Here is a 7,780-nt window from a genome sequence, read left to right on the forward strand (position 1 = left end):
CCAAAGCCCATTTCATGGTCTTTAGATAAAGTTCTTCATTTCGCTTCACTGTTGAACAATGAGGAGTGTGCGTTAAAGGATTTGACCCAAAAAGTTATTTTCCTATTTGCACTCGCGTCCGGGGCCAGGGTTAGTGAGATTGTAGCCCTCTCGAGAGAGGAAGGTCGTGTTCAGTTCCTGGTTGGGGGAGAACTGAACCTGTTTCCGGATCCTACGTTTCTCGCCAAGAACGAGTTACCCACCAACAGGTGGGGTCCCTGGAGAATCTGCCCTCTGAAAGAAAATGCATCTCTATGTCCAGTAGAATGCCTAAAGGTCTATCTTCGTAGAACTTCAGACTTCAAGGGTGGTCAACTATTCAGGGGAGAAACGTCAGGCTCAAATTTATCACTGAAACCACTCAGGGCGAAAATCACATATTTTATTCGCAGAGGAAAGTTGCCTCATCCTTAAATTTCTTTAATTGTATGGATTTTGAACATCTTCGTTCATACACTGGCTGGAAGTCTTCCAGAGTGTTCTTTCGTCACTATGCGAAGCAAGTGGAGCAACTAAAGAGATCTGTGGTAGCAGTGGGTTGCGTCGTTAACCCTGCTGTTTAACTCTGCGAGGAACAGTGGTTTTAATTGGGACGATTAATTCCAGGGTGAGTGTGTAGTTACATACTGTGCTACAAACTAATTGAGGGCACTGAGTTGCCCACGTTGACTGTTCTACTTCCAAAGGTGAACCTAGCATAAGTGCAGACATGTGTGCCGAGCGTTTCTAATGCTAATGTGACTGATTAGTAATACAGACTTTTATGACTTTGATACCTCGGTATGTTAAAAGTGGCACTAATGTTTTTCTTTTAGATAAACAAGTTTATGTTTACTATCATAATGCTTAAAGGTTTGGTTATCCTCCTCTTTTATATATATATATATATATATATATATACATATATAATTGTTGTTAACCTGTCCATTTATTGTCTGTCAATAAACTTGTTCTTGAGAACCTTGCGTCTCCTTCACCTGTGTCATTTTATTGGTATAATTGAGCCTTCATTCTATGTATAGTTATCTGGATAATTCTAATAGATTGTTCCTTTATGCAAGCTAATGTTGCATTGGTTTATGCTTTCCCTTAGCGGGAGGACTCCATCCCATAAGGGGACAGTGGTGGATTTACAAGTTTCCTCCTATGCGGATATAAACCTTTGTCCAATACAAGTATTGAGCGGAGAACTGGTCGATATTTCATATTGACGCAGTGGTTCTTTACAAACTATGCTTTACTTAATATAGAGTGAGACCACTATATTGGCTTGCCTGGTATTCATACATAGATATATGTACTCTTCGAGACTTTTCCAGAGTCTAGTAGGACTCTTCCCTGTAGGGGGCAGGAAGCTCTAACATGGTTTATGGTTAGTTGAAAAGATGTATAACGGTAACATCTTAGGTCTCTAGGTCTAGTCGACCGGGGAAATACCTCTGGGAGTACGGCACGTTATGAGAATCCACAGATACAGTAATGCTCTGGTATACTTCCATCAGGACGACATGGCTTGAGCCCAAAAACGGATTTTGAGCGAAGCGAAAAATCTATTTTTGGGTGAGATGGCCATGTCGTCCTGATGGACCCGCCCTTCCCTTTCTATGAAAGGGCTGTAGGACCCCCTCCCTACATACAGAATCTGTAGCACCCCGTGTATCGCTACAAGGAATACAGATGGCGCCAGAATCAGCGCAATACACGCTTACGAAACGGGAGAAGAGAGCCTTGCGAACGGCTCTCCTTTTTCTTTCTCGTTTTCGTTTTCTTGCCAATTGACCCCTTCAAAGTGTTATCTCTGTTCGGGGTGCAGATTGCCATGTGGCGTGTCAAGAATACGTCCTCTGATATTTCGCGATATCCCTGGTACTTTCATTAGGGATATTCGCTCCAGGAGTTAGAATTCTGGGTACCTAATGGTAATTCTCTGGGAATATCGCCGTAGTTGTAATATACCCTAGGAAGCTACCCTATAGGAACTTCCATCAGGACGACATGGCCATCTCACCCAAAAATAGATTTTTCGCTTCGCTCAAAATCCGTTTATTTCCTCAGTGTCGGACTGTCCGGGCAAGGAGTGGTAAACAGGAGACTCAACACGGCCCCCCTCCTGATGCTTCCCGGCAGTGTCTATTTGGCCCCACCTATGAGTGTTTTATATTTGCAGTGGATAGTTGAGACGTCAAATGATAATAAAGAATTGAAATATGGAAACTTGATTTGTAACTTTTTTATGGTTTTGCTAACAAAGACAAACCTTTACTGTATTTGATTCGCTAAGGTTTGAGAAGGCTCCACCCATTTCGCGAACTAGTAAGAAAAGCAACACTTTGTCTGTTTTGTCATGGGAACAGTAGGACATCTGACAAAAGATTTCCCTTGAGTGTCTGCGTTCTTTTGATTCTAACTGTACCAAAGAGGGTTATACAGCGGTCTTGGGGATCTCTTCGGAGTTCATGGGCACCTGATAATACCCTGTCAGGAGGTCGTGTGTGGAGAAAACCTACGCTTCACTTCGTGCAAGTAGATGGTTACACTGGTGATGTTTGTGAGGGGCTAGAAATCCAATTCTGTATGCTTGTTCAGGCACCTCTAATCCTCACACGGACGCAGATAGCCATCTTCTCCAGGACACTGTGTAATGATGACGACCATGGGCTTGAGGCCTTTTGGCCAAGGCCAATTTCTTCCATTTTGACAAACATTTGTTTAGCGGATGCCAAACGATCTAATGCCCGACGTCGGAATCTGGCGAACACTTGGGGTTCCGTCATCTAGATATGGTGATAAATACCGTGTTTCGTGGGAACCATGCGGGGTTTCATGAAGCTCTGGATAGAAAACTTCAAGGCACGATGTGAGGAGTTGGGCATAGGCATCCATGGGTACGCTGATGTGGAGAGCGAGGTCAGAAAGGCAGGGAAGAGAGGCGTTGAGGTGTACAAATCCATGCTGACTAACCATCGGTGAGCAAAAAAATTGCCTATTGAGAAAGTCTTTTAGATTTTCCTTATTAATCTATTCTGAAGAAGTGTTTTAATTCTCTCATTCTACTTGTTTGTGTATTGTTTTCCTGTCTGGGTCCGGCTGCAGATTCTCATCTTAATTTATTGGACAGAAACTTAAGGCCTATTAAATTTCTTATTCGGATCTAGATATTAATTTTGGCACCGGGATTCAATTAGTTCATAATGCATGTTGCATAAGATTTTTCCGAATTCTGACCATCCTTTACATTCAGATCTTCCTGGACAGTTCCATCTGTTCGTAATACTAGGCATGCAGTCAATTCTAATAGTCAGGCCTTCTCTGTCATGAGGCTCAATACTATACAGTATTCTAAAAGTTTTATTCCAGATGTGACTAAGTTGTGGAATGATCTTCCTAATCGGGTATTTGAATCAGTAGAACTTCAAAAGTTCAAGCTTGTAGCAAATGCTTTGTGTTGAACAGGCTGACATAAGTGTTTTTATAGTTGATATATGACATATCTGTTTTGATAATACTGTTTTAGAATAATTCATTGTTCATTTTTTTCTCGTTGTTTATTTGTTTCCTTATTTCTTTCCCTCAATGGGCTATTTTTCCCTGTTGGAGCCTTGGGCTTATGGCATCCTACTTTTCCAGCTACGGTTGTAGCTTGGCCAGTAATAATATACATTTATGTATATATATATATATATATATATATTTATATATATATATATATATATATATGTATATATATATATATATATATGTATATATATATATATATATAGATATAGATATAAATGTATATATATATGTACATATATATTTATATATATATATATATATATATTTATGTATATATATATATATAATATGTATATATATTATATATATATAATATATATATATGTATATATATTATTACGAGTAGTGAATTACGTAAACTCCCGAACTTCCACACTCATCTGGTTTATATTACATAAGTCTGATACACACAAGAAATTTTATCGAGCTTAGAGAATATTACGCAAATTCCAGGCGACAGTACATATGATCACTGGATATCCAAAGGCGATTACTTTACTTGAACTATTCTAAAACCAACTTCTTAATTTGGTTTTTAGTCTGGGAATACAAGCAAAGTACTGAAACAAATATTGATCGAAATGATACGCAATTTTACAAAAATAAATATATTTTATGAAAATAACTACAATTCAAAAGAATTAACACAAAAAAAATCACTCAAAATTTAATTCAGAACTAGACCTGAGACTAAGTCAAAAAGAAAGACACTCTATACAAATTAGACAATCACTTGTTTAACTAGAAATTAATTTTATGAAATATTTAATTTTGACAATTAATGAATAATTGACACTTTAATACTTATAGAAAATAAATCAGAATTACAATTACATACATTTAACTGATACTCTCACGTCCTTTGGTTCACACAAGATTACCAAACGGTTAGGCAAAAATAAACGCACTTCACCGTTTAACCAAAATCTCACAGGCCCAGTTACAAAAATTTATACCATAAAATGTACTTACATTAACACACTTCACTTTTGATTAATCATCCAGTAATATCACCAATGTTTGAACAACACTATACACAATATATGCTAGATAGAAATCACTATTCACGTTTGAGAGGATACACTATGCACGTTTGAGAGGAGTTATGTAGTAGCTGGAGAGAGACTGGCAGATGTTGGATCTTTCAAAGGGATAGGCTGGATCTCTTCTGCGCCTTATACATTGCTAGGCTTTATATATATTAACTCAGTTCATCTAGAAATATCTAGTCAATCATTCTCGTGGCATGGGACGATGGCTTTAGTGGCGTAAGGTTGCCAACTTACTAATTTGAAGAAGGGTTACTAACGTTGTTTGTGAAGCAACTCTCTCCCAGTTAACTCTGCCCACTTCCTCTCGTAACAGTAAAAAAATGATAAATTCTAGTCGAGAACTTCATGGAACTTCCAGCCACGTGGAAACATGATGCAATCCCTTACGTGTGTGTCATACAGCATAGCCTACCTTTTGATAAGTTTACATAAGACTTTGGGACAAAACTACGAGATATGAAAATTTAACTCTTAAGAATAACGTAAAATTACATATACGAAACTGAATAAAAACACAATTAAAGAACTTACAACCACGTGGAAACATGATGCAAGCCCTTACGTGTGTGTCATATAGCATACGTTTTAACAAGTTTACATAAGACTTTGTGACAAAACTACGTGCAATGAAAATTTAACTCTTAGAATAACGTAAATTTACATATACAAGACTGAATGAAAACACAATTGAAAGAATGACGATAGTCTTATGTAATTTACATACATTACTTAATCTTACATCAGGGGAACTCACCTTAAGAGGTGGCTATAATCTCTTAAATAAACAAATAAAATACGTGAATAAAATATTCCATTCTCATGCAGACCAGCTTCGTAGAATATATATATATATATATATATATATATGTGTGTGTGTATGTGTGTGTATATACATGTATGTATATGTATATATATACATATATATATATATATATATATGCCTATAAATGCACACAATATATATGTATACAGTATATATGTACGTATTTATACACACACACACACATATATATATATATATATATATATGTATATATACACTAGTGATTGTACAAGAAGTAGAGGAAGGAAGGGAAGATGACGGATCGACAAACAAAGGAAGCTTGCGGGCGAGGAACTAGCACAGGAATAACAGAAACAGACACAAGTGGAATGACGTATCTGAGGCCTTTGTCCAGCTGCTGATGATATATACATAAATATATATATATATATATATATATATATATTTATATATATATTATACATAAATAAATATATATACTGTATATATATATAATATATATATATATGTGTGTGTGTGTGTGTATAAATACATACATATATACTGTATACATATATATGTATGTGTGTGCATTTATAGGCATATATATATATATATATATATATATATTCATGTATTAGGAAAAACGCAAACATAAAACTTCAAAAGTACATGGAAATACTAGGGTAGTATGAAACAGTAATGAATTAACAAAATAATTAACGTATGGAACGTTATCTCTTCAATTCTTTGTCGTCAATTGAAAATTAAATGTTATTACACACACACAACACTCACACAACACATATATATATATATATATTTATATATATGTATATATATATATATATATATACATATAATATATATATATATATATATACGCATATATATATATATATATAGCAAGGACACGTAAAACTAGGTTCTTTTTTTCGTTGAATGTCTTCATATGAAAATAGTTATGTTCATTTAATAATAACCGAAAGAAACAATCTTGTTCTTATTGAATGGAAGAGACAGCCGTATATCCACAGGCACAATCCACTTACATATAATGTTAAAAGGGTCATAATTACGGCGAACTTTCAAGGCCCTTCATCATGTGGAATTTGTTAAGGGGATGACCGTAATAATGTAGTATTTAGCACATCCTTTAAGCTGTAATTATAAACAAATTTTATTGTTATAGCGTGTTCGAGCAGGTGACTGGCATGTGACTTCGATTTTTTATTTAAGGGCTTTCCTTAGAAATAAATATCTGCGTCGCTTAGTAAAGTTAGGTTATCTCAAAATATTGAAATCAAGAAAATATAGTTGTAAAATTACTGAAATAATTTGTGGTATAGATAAAAGGAAAATCTTGAGTGAGTAATATAGACAAGATTTCGAGGACGGTATGCAGATGAGGTACTTGCTCAATGCTGGCCGTTTGTCTTCAGACCACTAAGTGATGAAGTAGAAGATTATAGCCACCTTGATGTTATATTTATAACCCTTTAAGATAAACTGATGGTTAATTATACTCATGTAATTCAAAGAGATTGAATAAGGTGATGGATATATTGTTTTAAAAGAGGTATGTGAATTTAATAGCACCAGGAGAACCTCTCTTTAAATGTACCCCTTCGCCCGGAGCAAAGACTCTGCAATAGCGCATCGCTTAGAGTAAGAGAAAGAAGTAAATATTATGCAAATCATGACCCAATATTGCTCCATTCGAACAGACTCGAAGTATGCAAATCCTGACCTATACTGTAGTATGCAAGTGCATAGATTATGACAATTAGTTTTTAATGTCTTACCACTGTCTCTTGAATTTGAATTTTCTTCCTTCAATGTTGCAAGTATGATGTTACCTCAGAATTACGAGAGAGAGAGAGAGAGAGAGAGAGAGGAGAGAGAGAGAGAGAGAGAGCGGCGCGCATTTGGAATGGTAAATTGATACTTTTTGTTTTATATTATTTCCTTCCTTCGTCCAAGCTTGACATTCACCCCATTCCCCCTCCACCTCCCCAAAATATCCCCAACAGTTGGTCCAGCAAATCTTGATCCGTTAGTAGTTCAGCATAGAGCTCAACCTCTTTTTGGCCTAATCTCCTTAATCTCTTGATGGCTCCTAAATCCAGCCACCCAAGATGAAGGACGAACCTCATTTTATGGAAATATGCAAAAGCATTCAGCCTTCTATATTAGCCTTACTATTGTCTACATAGAAACGGTCGAGTGTACTTCGTCTGTGGCCAGTTTTCTTCGAAGATCTATGGAAAGTTATGCTAATTCTATCTGGGATTAAAGTCTTATGCTTACTTGGTACCTTATCCCTCTTTTCCCCCAACCTCTCTGTTCTAATCTACACACACCACAC

This window comes from Palaemon carinicauda, chromosome 33, assembly GCF_036898095.1.
Source record: "Palaemon carinicauda isolate YSFRI2023 chromosome 33, ASM3689809v2, whole genome shotgun sequence".
In the NCBI taxonomy this organism is placed as follows: Eukaryota; Metazoa; Arthropoda; class Malacostraca; order Decapoda; family Palaemonidae; genus Palaemon; species Palaemon carinicauda.